Consider the following 12,917-nt stretch of genomic DNA (forward strand, 5'->3'; position numbering starts at 1 on the left):
GGACTTTTTAGAAGCGGCCAACAAATGAGTTTTTTTTTTGGTATGCTTTATTTTTCTTGCTCTTGCTTGCTTGCGCATGCATTCTTCGATGCTGCATGGTTGTTATCCCCGACTATATCGCTCCTTTCCTTTACTCACGTGCTCTCTTGCTCTACTCACCTACTACTCCCTCCTACTCATATTGTCACGTTGTAGTGACGGCAGTCCAGCGGTCAGGAAGACACCAACCAGTCTTGGAAACGAAACTCCTTATTTGGGCTGACTTGCGCCCACAAAAGAACTGAATCACTCGGCGGCGGCGTAAGCAACAAACGTGCTCGTCGGTCGTCGAACTACGAATGTCCGCTGCTCGCGGCATCGCTCAATTTAAAGCCGGCAAGGAAACTTCCAGATAACAGGTCAAGATCATCTACGGTAATCTGGAAAAACCTAGATGCAGCCTTTCATGGCTGCGAACAATCGAGATTAGTCTGGTCGCTTCTCGCGCCACGAACAAAAGTGATAACGACCCTTTCCTGCTGCCTTGAGCGTGAACGAACACACACAGCAATGATACGTGGCATTACCCACCTTCCAAAGAAGCATCGTCTCGATGCTTTAAAATGAAAATAAACACGGACAATGAAAACTTCCAGTCCTTTAGCGTTCATAATATGGCTTCAGGCGTACGACATGTACGACTTCCGGGCGTGTGCGGCGTCGCTGAGATGCTGTCGTGCCGTCGGGGATGACTTCGTAGTCGAGGTCACCGATGCGACGGAGAACCTTGTACGGGCCAAAGTAGCGTCGCAGCAACTTTTCACTCAATCCACGGCGGCGAACTGGCGTCCATATCCAAACACGATCACCTGGCTTGTAATGCGTGTCTCGTCGGCGCAGATTGTAGCGTCGGGCGTCGGTGTGCTGCTGGTCTTGAATGCGAAGCCGCGCAAGTCTTCGGGCTTCCTCGGCGCGATGAAGGTAGGCGGCGACGTCGAGGTTGTCTTCGTCAGAAACGTGCGGGAGCATTGCGTCGAGTGTTGTCGTGGGCTTCCTGCCGTATACCAGCTGGAATGGGGTAAACCTGGTTGTCTCCTGGACGGCAGTATTGTACGCGAAGATCACGTAGGGCAGAATGGAGTCCCACGCCTTGTGTTCGGCGTCGATGTATATGGAGAGCATGTCTGCGATGGTCTTGTTCAGACGCTCTGTGAGTCCGTTGGTTTGTGGATGATAGGCAGTTGTCCTCCGATGGCTTGTCTGGCTGTGGTTTAAAATGGCTTGCGTCAGCTCCGCTGTAAATGCCGTCCCTCTGTCTGTGATGAGCACTTCGGGGGCGCCGTGTCGCAGGAGAATTTGCTCGACAAAAAATTTTGCGACTTCTGTTGCGGTACCATTAGGCAACGCTTTTGCTTCGGCGTATCGGGTCATGTAGTCGGTGGCCACGATGATCCACTTGTTACCTGATGATGAAGTCGGAAAGGGGCCGAGGAGGTCCATTCCTATTTGCTGAAAGGGCTTAGTTGCAGGTGGTATGGGGTTCAGGAGTCCGGCTGGTCTAGTCGGAGGCGTTTTGCGTCGCTGACACTCACGGCACGTTTTCACGTAATGGGAAACGTCGGTAGCTAGCCGCGGCCAATAGTACTTCTCCTGGATGCGGTGCAACGTGCGAGCAATCCCGAGATGCCCTGCAGTCGGCTCATCATGACATGCCTGCATAATTTCTTGCCTAAGATTCTTGGGCACGACAAGAAGATGTACTGTCCTGTTGGGCGCGAAGTTCTTCTTCAGGAGGACATTATTGTGAAGGACGAAGGACGACAGTTGGCGCTTGAACCCCCGGGGAGGCGATGCGGTCTTGCCTTTCAAATAATCAGCTAGGCTTTGCAACTCAGGATCCGAGCGCTGCTGCTGAGCGAAACTGCTGGCGCTTACCGGTCCTAGGAAAGCATCGTCGTCTTCTTCTTCCGGTGCTGCGTCTACGGGGGCTCGCGATAGGCAGTCTGCATCGGAATGCTTGCGGCCAGATTTGTAGACTACAGTTATGTCGAATTCTTGAAGACGCAGGCTCCAACGAGCAAGGCGGCCGGAGGGATCTTTCAAATTGGCCAGCCAGCAGAGAGCATGGTGATCGCTCACAACCTTGAATGGTCGTCCGTATAGGTAGGGGCGAAATTTCGACGTGGCCCAAATAATGGCGAGACATTCTTTCTCTGTCGTCGAATAGTTGGCTTCGGCTCTCGACAGTGAACGGCTAGCGTACGCGATAACTTTCTCCTCTCTGCCATTTTTCTGAACGAGGACCGCTCCTAAGCCCACACTGCTTGCATCGGTATGAACTTCGGTTTCGGCGTTTTCATCAAAGTGCCCGAGCACAGGAGGGGACTGTAAGCGGCGCTTCAGCTCGTTGAAAGCTTCCTCCTGCGGCCTTTCCCATTTAAAAGGCACGTCAGCCTTGGTAAGTTGGGTTAAAGGTTCAGCGATGCGCGAAAAGTTCTTGACGAATCGACGGTAATAAGCGCACAATCCAAGGAATCTGCGTATAGCTTTCTTGTCATTAGGCTGTGGAAACTCTGCGATCGCAGCCGTCTTCTGGGGGTCTGGGCGAACTCCATCCTTGCTTACGACGTGACCAAGGAACAGCAGCTCCTCGTAGGCGAAGTGGCACTTCTCTGGTTTCAGTGTCAGGCCTGAAGACTTGATCGTTTCCAGCACTATCCGAAGCCTTCTGAGGTGGTTTTCAAAGTTTGAGGAGAAGACAACAACGTCATCTAAGTAGACGAGGCAAATCTGCCACTTCAAGCCTACGAGCACCGTATCCATTACTCGCTGGAACGTCGCTGGTGCAGAGCAGAGGCCGAATGGCATCACCTTGAACTCGAAGAGTCCGTCTGGCGTGATGAACGCAGTCTTCTCGCGATCTCTTTCGTCGACTTCAATTTGCCAGTAGCCGCTCTTCAGGTCCATCGATGAGAAGTACTTAGCGTTGCATAGCCGATCCAGTGTGTCGTCGATGCGGGGGAGGGGGTAGACATCCTTCTTCGTAATGCTGTTCAGGCGGCGGTAATCGACGCAGAAGCGGAGGGTGCCGTCTTTCTTTTTCACTAGGACAACTGGTGCTGCCCAGGGGCTCCTTGATGGCTGGATGACGTCGTCACGTAGCATTTCCTCAACTTGCTTGCGAATAGCTTGGCGTTCTAGCGGCGATACGCGGTAGGGGCTTTGTCGCAGTGGTCGGGCGTGTTCGTCTGTGACAATGCGGTGCTTGGCAAGCCGGGTTCTTCGCACATTCGATGCTGATGAGAAGCAATCGCTGTACTTTTGAAGAAGACTGCGTATTTGTTCTTGTCTGCTCCGTGGTAATGCCGGGTTGATATCAAACGTTGGCTGATGGCCTTGGTTAGATGATTCTACGGGTTGGTCGGGTAGGGCAAATATGTCTCTGATGTCTGCCAGCTCGTCGAGGAAAGCGATCGTCGTACCTTTGTTTAGATGCCGGTATTCTTCGGTGAAGTTGGTTAGCAGCACCTGGGATTGGCCATTTCGGATTTGGGCGACTCCCCTTGCGACGCCCAGTCCTCGATCAAGGAGTAACTGGGTGTTCCCCTCGACGACGCCTTCGGCAGTTTCGACGTCTCGAGTACCTATGCAGGCGAAGACACTTGATCGGGGCGGCACGCTCAGTACTTCGTCGAGGACGTTTAAGGCAACGCGATGAGTCGCTGTCGTCGCTGCAGATATGGCTTTGTCCGTGGAAAGCTTGATCGACTTGGATCGAAGGTCGATGATCGCCCGATGTTCATTCAGGAAGTCCATTCCTAAAATCACGTCTCGCGAGCATTGCTGTAGGATCAGGAAGGTTGTCGCGTAGGTTCTCCCATTTACAGTAACTCTCGCGGTGCAGCGTCCTGACGGCGTAATCAGGTTACCACCTGCGGTGCGGATCAGCGGGCCATCCCAAGTTGTTGTTACCTTCCTGAGTCGGACAGCGAGTGGCCCACTCATGACAGAGTAGTCAGCTCCGGTGTCCACCAAGGCAGTAACCGCGTGATCGTCGATCATAACTTCAAGGTCACTTGTTCGCGTTTTCGCATTGCACGTTGTCTTCGGTGTACGATCTCGGCTTCGTCGAGTAGTGAGGCTGCGGTGGGCGTACTGCGACGTTACTTCACTGGGCAACGGTAAAAGCTTCAAGTCTGGCCGCGTCGTCGGTGTTGTCTTCGTCGGTGTTGTCGTCGTCGGAGCTGTCGTCGTCGGTGTTGTCTTCGTCGGTGTTGTCGTCGTCGGAGCTGTCGTCGTCGGTGTTGTCGTCGTCGGTGTTGTCGTCGTCGGTGTTGTCGTCGTCGGTGTTGTCGTCGTCGGTGTTGTCGTCGTCGGTGTTGTCGTCGTCGGTGTTGTCGTCGTAGTTGAGGCATGGTCTTGAGTACTCGTCGATGGAGGATCTTTATCATTGCGCTTAGAAGCAACCTCACCTCCAGAGGCTGCTTTATTTAGTTTAACCTTCGGGGGCTGGGGGAGCGTCCACGCATGGCGTAACCTCGGCTAGGAGATACAAAGCGCGGGGACGATGGCGACGGGGAACGTGATAGGCGGCTCGGCGACGAGTATTCTTCCCGACGCAAAAACTCCTCGATTTCGGCTGGTCGCTGGCCGGGTCGGGGTCGTGGAGCGTCGTAAGAGAACCCTCGGATGCCCAGTCTTCTGTATGGGCAGTGCCGGAGGACGTGACCGGCTTCGCCACAGTGGAAGCATAGTGGGCGGCGCTGGTCGGGAGTTCTCCACTCGTCGCATTTCCTCGGCTGCGCGCGTCGCTCGTAGGAAGGGCGGGTTGGGGCGAGTGGGCGGTGGTCCAACGCAGCTGGCTGAGGGTGATAGGGGCTTGGGTCCCGTCGTCGAGGTGCAGGACGGCGCACAGCTGCGGCGTAAGTCATGGCCGGGGGCTAAATAGGCTGCATGGGTGTCGGCGTCACACCCAATTAAGGCCTGTTGAACCTCGTCCCGGATGACGTCAGTGAGCGATGAAGGTTGCGGCTGCGTTCCCGTTGGCAGCAATCGTTGGAGCTCCCCTCGCACAACTTGACGTATAACCTCCCGCAGGTCATTGCTGTTAGCAGTGTCCAGGGAGCTTGCTGAGAAAACGCGCTGCTGGCGGTCATACTGGCGAGCTCGGGCATCAAGAGTTTTTTCCATCGTGGATGCCTCTTCTACAAATTCCGCGACAGTTTTCGGTGGGTTACGGACGAGGCCGGCAAAGAGCTGCTCTTTAACTCCTCGCATGAGCAGCTTTACTTTTTCTTCTTCCTTCATGTTTGCGTCGGTACGCCGGAAGAGACGCTTCATATCCTCAGTGTACACAGCAACGGTCTCGTTTGGGTGTTGTATGCGAGACTGCAGCAGCTGCTGGGCTCTCTCCTTTCGCACGACGTTCGTGAAAGTCTTTAGAAGCTGCTCCTTGAAGGTTTCCCAGTTCGTGAGGTTAGCCTCCTCATTCTCAAACCAGACTTTTGCTGGTCCCTCCAAGGCGAAGAACACGTACCTAAGTTTCGGGGCATCGTCCCAGTTGTTGAAGATAGCCACACGGTCGAACTGCTCCAGCCATTCTTCGGGGTCGGCGCCAGGCGAAGCGTCGAAGGTTGGTGGCACCCGGGGCTGCTGAAGAATGATTGGAGTCATCGTCTGGGGCAAGCTCATGGTAGATGTTGCTGCTGGCTTTCGCTTCCGGGTAGGGTCCGGCAGAATCCCGAACTCAGGTTCGTCCCCTTGCAGGCGTCGGCTTGCGCGGTGGACTGGACTCAGGTCCTGCGGTAGATGACTCAAAGGGCTGGCGTCACGACTTGTAGGGGGTGTCCGGAACATGGGAGGCCACCCAGCACCTCCACCAGATGTCACGTTGTAGTGACGGCAGTCCAGCGGTCAGGAAGACACCAACCAGTCTTGGAAACGAAGCTCTTTATTTGGGCTGACTTGCGCCCACAAAAGAACTGAATCACTCGGCGGCGGCGTAGAAAGAGAAGTTTATTTTATCTGTCATAGCATAGAAAATACAACAAAACAGATGAACTTAATTCTCTGATCATTCAAGCACATGCGCAGTGACGCAGCACTGAGCATGTCAGTAATGCAGTAAAAATGCCGATACTCGACCGCCGCGCAGGACGATAAAGTATGTCGACCATTTGCGCAAGAACTCAGCCTCGCTCATTGACAGAGCGTCCATGCATGCTTGTTCAAAGAGGCGCGTGCGCAGGCGCTGCAACATTGGGAACATTGTTCTTTGCGGACGCCCATTTAAGGATGCCACTCCACGCTGCCGCCACAAAACGAACATGCCGACACACAAGAGCATATTTTGAAACACTTCGGGAGAACTAGTGCGCGCTTCCAGGCGGGTTAAAAACATGCGTGACACTAATGTCCAAAAAGTGCGCGCAACTACACACTCAAACATTGCGTGCTGCAAAGTTTCAAGCAGACCGCACTGCGGGCATCGGGCGGAGGGCGCCACGCCCCACGCCGCAAGGCGGTCTCTTGTGGGCAGGACCCGCCAGCCTCGCAGCCAGCCGAAGTCCCTGACATCTGCAGGAAGCGTAGCTGAGGTCAGTTGGCGCCAGCGTGCCCGTCTCGTTTTCTGGAGTTGTTCGCGGGTCAGCGCAGCGACCGTTAGTGCTTCACACATTCTGGAGGGTGGGGTTTCATCAACATCCAGATCGGGCACGCTGGCAGTCAACGACGTCAGTGTGCGACGCACATTAACGAAAAATGCCGGCGGCTGCTCGGCTGTAGGGCCAACCACGTGTTGTGAAAAAAACACGTTACGCGCTGTACCCAGAAAATATGTGAGGAGTGTTCTCCCGGGATAGTCTGGGTTGCGTACAAGATCTCGTACTCCTCGCAAGGCGAGCACATTGCACATGGTGCGGATACAAGGTATACCAAACCCACCCATGTACGATGGAAGGCGCATGAACATTCGTGACACAAGTTCGGTTTTGCCCGCCCAAACGAAAGAGCCACAGGCCGAGGTTAGCCTGCGCGCAAACGTGCGCGGTGGGTTTGCGACGCGGGCGACAAAAAAACATGCGGCTAGGATTGTGGACTTAACTATATAGCAGCGCTCTGCCATTGAAAGGCGGAAAGTTGACGCCACCGAGAGGCGTTTCTCAGCGTTCGTGCGGAGGTTAGTCCAGGTTTCGCGGGCTACTTCTCCGCTGGCGAGGAATACTACTCCCAGGACTTTCACTCCCTGCACCCACTCCACCTCGCCCGCAAGGTTCGGTGTGAAGGTGCCAAACCTTAGTGCCTTGCTTTTTCCCCTGTTCAATAGGGCCCCAGATATCTCGCTGTACTCGAGAAACAGCCGCGAAAAAGCGGCGTAGCTATCCTCGTCCTTGAGGAAAAGCGACACGTCATCGGCGTAGGCCGATACCTTGATTTGGCCCTGGCCAGGCAGAGGGAAGCCGCGTATGGATGGGCTGTCGTTAATGCGCCGGATGAGTGGATCCAGGCACAACACGAAGAATGTTGGGGAGAGAGGGCATCCTTGCCTTATGCCCCTGGTGACTGAGAAGGGAGCGCTCTGGTGGCCGTTTACGGAGAGACGAGCATTCAGGTCTGCGTAAAGTAAGCGCAGCCTGCTGACAATTTGCGGAGGGAATCCGAAGGCTTCAAGGACTCCGAGCAGATACGAGTGTTCCACCCGATCGAATGCTTTCGCCTGGTCTAGTGAAACAAAGCACCCGCTGAAGCCCGTCCTGCTGGAAAATGTGAACAGGTCTCTAGTGAGTGCCAATGCATCAAACACAGAGCGGTCAGGCACGCTGCTGGTTTGAGCCCGGTGGATTAGGTGAGGTAGGATCGTCCGCATTCTTGTGTTCAGTAAAGATGTGACTATTTTGTAATCTGCGTTTAAGAGGCTTATGGGCCGCCATGCTTGCGGGTCGGAGGGGTCACCGCCCGCTTTCGGAATGAGTATGATGCGACATTCGCGGAAAGAGTTTGGACGTAACCCATCCGCGAGGAAGCCGTTGACCATCTTCAGGAGCGCTCCTTGGATCTCGTAAAAAAAGTTTGAATAAAAACTTGTTGGAATGCCGTCTGGACCGGGGGCAGAGGCTGCATTCATACTCTGCAGGATGGCGTGCAGCTCTTGGCTTGTGGCTGGTGCGCAAAGGTTTTCATGCAACTCTTCAGCTACTCGTGGCAAGTTTCCAAAAAAACTTTGTAGAAGCCCGTCCTAACCATCTTGAAGATGTAGCCAACTGTCCGTAGAGAACAGGTTCGAAAAGTGGCTTGCGAAGATCGTGCAGATATCGGCCGTGGTTTTGCTTTGGGTGCCGTCTGGGAGTGTCACGAAAGGCACAGTAGCGGGAGCGAATTCCTCTGCCGTGCCTGCGCGTACGTGTCGTAGCACAGCCGGGTCTGATATCGGCCGCCCGAGCTGGTGTGCACGACTAGCTGCCCGTGATGACTGGCAGAGCAACACGTGGTAACGTGCTTTAAGTAGACTCAGGTAATCGCTCATGGCAAAGGTTAAGGGTGCTCCCCTTTGCACTATATGGATGCGCTTGAGGGTGTCATTCAGTGCATGAGTTACCCGGCGTCTGCGGTCTTGACCGGCCGCCACCAGGGTTGCTTGCCAACGAGCCTTGAGTGTGTCCCATGAATCAGTCGCAACGAAGCTCCTGCACGATGCTGCCAACGCCGTACGCAGCGACGCCACGCTTTCCGGGTCCGCCAGTAGGCTCGTGTCCATGCGCCACGTAACAGTACGTGGGGTGTCCTCACCAAAGTCGAGCCTGACTGACAAGGGGTGGTGATCGGAAATCACCGGCGTGCCTGCAGGGAACGCGAGAACTTCGCAGCTAACGACAAAAGAAGCGAGCTCTGGTGGAAAATAGAATTTGTCTATCCGACTCGCTGACTGTGCTCTCTCAAACGTCGCTCCAAAGGCATCCCCGTGAAGCTGCACCCACGCATCAGACAAGCGGAACTGAGTCACGAGATCGCGGAGCGCGGGGGCACCGCAATAACGGCGACCGTGACCCTGTCCGCGGACGTCACGGTCGATGTTAAGTACACAATTGAAGTCACCGACGATGAAAGTGGGGTAGGGATCAAGGAGGAATGAGTCGAGGCGCTCAAAAAAATCAGAACTATTAGTCCGCCGTGCTGGCGCATATACAACCAACGCACGTACCCGCCGCTGGTTTAGTGTGAAGTCGACCGCAAGAGTGCGGCCGTCCAGCCCGAAAGTGCAATGAGCACCCGCGCGCAGGCAGGGGTTTACAAAAACGACACCAACACCGCACATATGAAAATCAGTCAACGAAAAATAAGCAAAAACAGAAAACCGGGTGGTGAAATTCAGCACATCAAGTGAAGTACGGAAGTTGCATTCCTGTAAAAACAGGATGTCGACGCCCCTAGCCCTGGCAAAGTGCATCACCTCTCTCTGTCTGTCTACGGATTGAAATCCCCGAACATTCAGGGAGAGGAGATGCACAACCGCCATGACTGCCAAGAGCACCGACGGCATAGCATACAACCTAAAGAGCGCTGCCATGGGCGGCGCTTGGCGCGCGCGGCACTTTTTTGCTAGAACGTTCGTTGACAGTCCCTTCGGATTCCGATGATTGGGGGTGGGCACGTTTGAAGTCTGGTCGGGAAAAGTCCATGTTTTCGGGCCCGTCGGCGCTTGTGGCCTCGCTCACCGGTTGCTGCGTGGTCTTGGCGACGCTCGCAGCTGAAGCCGATGCCGACGCCAGGGTCGCCGATGGGAGGGTGTGGCTGGCTGGTGACGGGAAGCGCGCGTCGTCCGCACCTCCAGGAGTCGTCGTTCCTGACACCTGGCCGCACGTCAAGTCGCCTGTCAGGCGAAGCGGCGTGACTTTGTCCGGTACGTCCACCAGGTCGCCCGACGCCACGCTCGACTCATCGCCGCTGCTGCTCTCGGTGTTGAAGGAAGCTGTGCGGGGTAGCGGCGGCAAGGGTTCCGCGAAAACAGCACCGAACGGCTCCACCTCGTTTGAAGGCGTCCCCTCGAGATGCTCCTTCACGGGCACCTCCGTCGCGGGGGCGGGTTCGGGCTCCCTCGGGCGGCTGGTCGTTGGGTGCTCGTCGGCAACAGGCGTCCGGACGGTTGGTGGGCTCCGCGTTTCTGCGGCCACGTTGTCCTTAAGGCCGTTGTACGATCGCTTTTGAGCGGATCCGCCAGGCAGGCGGACTGGCGGACCGAACGACCAGACAATAGGCATTCGCCCCGTTCGGCAGGCGAAAGGAAAGTTGGTGAACTTCAACTTTGGGGCGGACGAGCGAACCGCCCGGCGACCGAATTGCAGCGATTGGCTGCTTTTTACGTGACGTAGGCATCCGCTCCTGCCGGGGCAAGATGGCCGTCCGTCGACTGAACTGGGGAGCGAGGCATAGGTCGTGGCTGTAGTGGTGGCACCTATGCCGCGAGGCATACTATATTGGCCACATGTTGATATTACGAGTGTTCAGAGCGACTGCGAACTTCTCCGCGTGCAGCAGCGGCGAGCAGCGACAGTTTCCCGAGTTGAAATCGAAGCTGATGTAGTTGACAGAGCGCCTCTTCAAACCGACGCAAGACCTACGCGTTGACGGTGTCACGAAGTGTTTATATGGAGCTGTTTGTGGTTGCTGCAAGCGTTCCTAATTCCTGCGAGGATCATCACGCACAGCGGCGAACAACAGCTGCTCACGGTGAACTTTTGTGCGTGCATGAGCTGCGTAGCACAGTGACTAGTGTCCGCGTAGTGAAAGTGATTGCGATCGAAGCGAGTGCTTTTACGTCAAGGCAGTGAAATGTGCGCCTTCGAGAGCTCACTACGCACGCCGTGCTTTCCGAATGCTGAAATGAACGTGGCGTTGTGCAGCTAGTCGCATTTGTTGCGATGGTTGCAGTGATCGCGACCGAAGCGTGCACATGACGTTGTTGCTGGCTACGCATTCGTTACCATTTTGTTCGCGATTCGTGTTGGCACTGTGCTTGAGAATTGCCGTGTGTGCGACGTGACGCGACGCGAGCTTGGCTGCACGGCCGTAGGACTGTTTTGCGGCGACAACAGCGATGTCGCCATCCTTCTGCGCCTTGGTGCTCCATTCAGTACGTTTTGTGATGATGGGTGCTCGGTTTACGACTCGCCGGAGAAACTGTGTAACCTGTGTGAAAACATCGGTGCAGTGCAAATGTATCTTCGGGAGCGTCATTTATTTTTATTTCCTGCCGGCTGTGCGCACATTTGCCTGCAATAAACATATCGGCGTGATGAATGGGTGACTGAACACTTCCGCTAGCCATTTCGGTTTAAGTTGTAACAACATGGTATTACGCGATTACAAACAAGAATCATTGCCGCTTTTGAATCACGACTGATTGACAGTGTACAAATCTCTAATATGTGCCAACTCATAAGTCTGTTTTTCATGAGCATTTCAATTGATGTAGTGCAGAAAAAAAAAAGTGTGGCAGCAGCTTAAGCAGTCAAAACTGACCACAGAGCAAGTTGAGCATAACGAGTCTTGATGAAAAAGAAGAAAAAAATATTGAGAAAACCTTTGCCATTGCTTTTTTTCTCTTTTTGCTTAGCAGTGTTAAGTCAGTATTGACAAATGCTTGGCAGTATTCAGTATTCAGTTTAAGTGGGATGTTGGTTTCCACTGCAATCAGAAAAATACAGTGGTCTTGAAGCACCTCATAGGCAATGACAGTGTCTGTTGTCGATTTTGCTCATGGTCCTTTTCGATCCGGGTATCAGTGGTACGAAACTGGATGTGTTCGCAATGCTGTTGTTGCAGAGCTGCTCGCGAAATCGGCCTTATTGGTGTTAAGCGGTTGTTCAGCGGCGCTTCCTGGGTCAGCCGCAGCACTTTGTTTAACAAGCCATTCTTGAAGCTTTGAGAAGATCTTGTCGATGCACTTGCATATGTCTGTCTGCTACCACCTTCATTTGCCTGTGACTGCTTGCTACAGGCATGACTACTTGCAGACTGCAAAATAAGCCCTGTGGAGCTGGTAAAGCTACGCTAGGAACAAAGACGATGGTAACAACATCACTGCACAGGGTAGCAATTCTTGCTCTGTTGTCGTCCCTTAGCACAGTTTCGACATGCCAACTTGCCACCGGTGCACCCCACAGTATTCTATGATCAAGTTCTGTGAAATTTACAGAAAGCAACAACGGGAGAGGAAGTAGGTTGTATAGGCATATCTAGTGCATGCTGTACAGATAGCTTCCTGCCTTATTATAGCCTGGCCCCTCTGTTTTTAATCCTTCATCACCCAGCACCTATGGCCCTATTTGTGTTATTGGCATGTGCTGCAAATCACCAAACACATCTCATACTCTTGACCCTGCTAGATTGTTTTGGCCCATTAAGTTGTTTGATTCAAATCGGCAAGCTTTTAGAAGACATTTCTACAATAGCCAACTTTTTCTTGTTGTTCACGACATGCACCTTGACTGCAACATCCCCCATGATGCTTTTGTTCTTTGCTTTGAAAAAGCATGCGATTCCCCTATTTATGTGAGGCTGGTTTTCTCGTGCTTTAACTTGCATCCAATAGCTCTAAACTGGATCCAAGCTTAAACAGCCAGCCTTCGGCAGATTTCCCTTGCCAATTCTTATGTATCTTGCCTTTTCCTGCAATCTCGGATGTCCGCCAAGGCACTCCTTTGGGCCTCAGCTTTTCATTACTTGCATTATTACCGTCCCTTCAGTGTTTTGTCATATGCCTTCACTGACAGCCATATGGGGTGTGCCATATTGCAATCAATACCAGCATTTCAGTTGTTCAAAACAACAATTAGCATGCCCTGGATTGTCCTGTTTGCTAATGTTACTAAGAATGCAGTAATATTGTTTTTTATTGTCAGCATTACATTTTGCCAACTTATAAGGCCTTCCGATAAAGGTAT

Source organism: Amblyomma mixtum, chromosome 3 (genome assembly GCF_055824585.1).
Source record: "Amblyomma mixtum isolate Tamu chromosome 3, ASM5582458v1, whole genome shotgun sequence".
Classification (NCBI taxonomy): Eukaryota; Metazoa; Arthropoda; class Arachnida; order Ixodida; family Ixodidae; genus Amblyomma; species Amblyomma mixtum.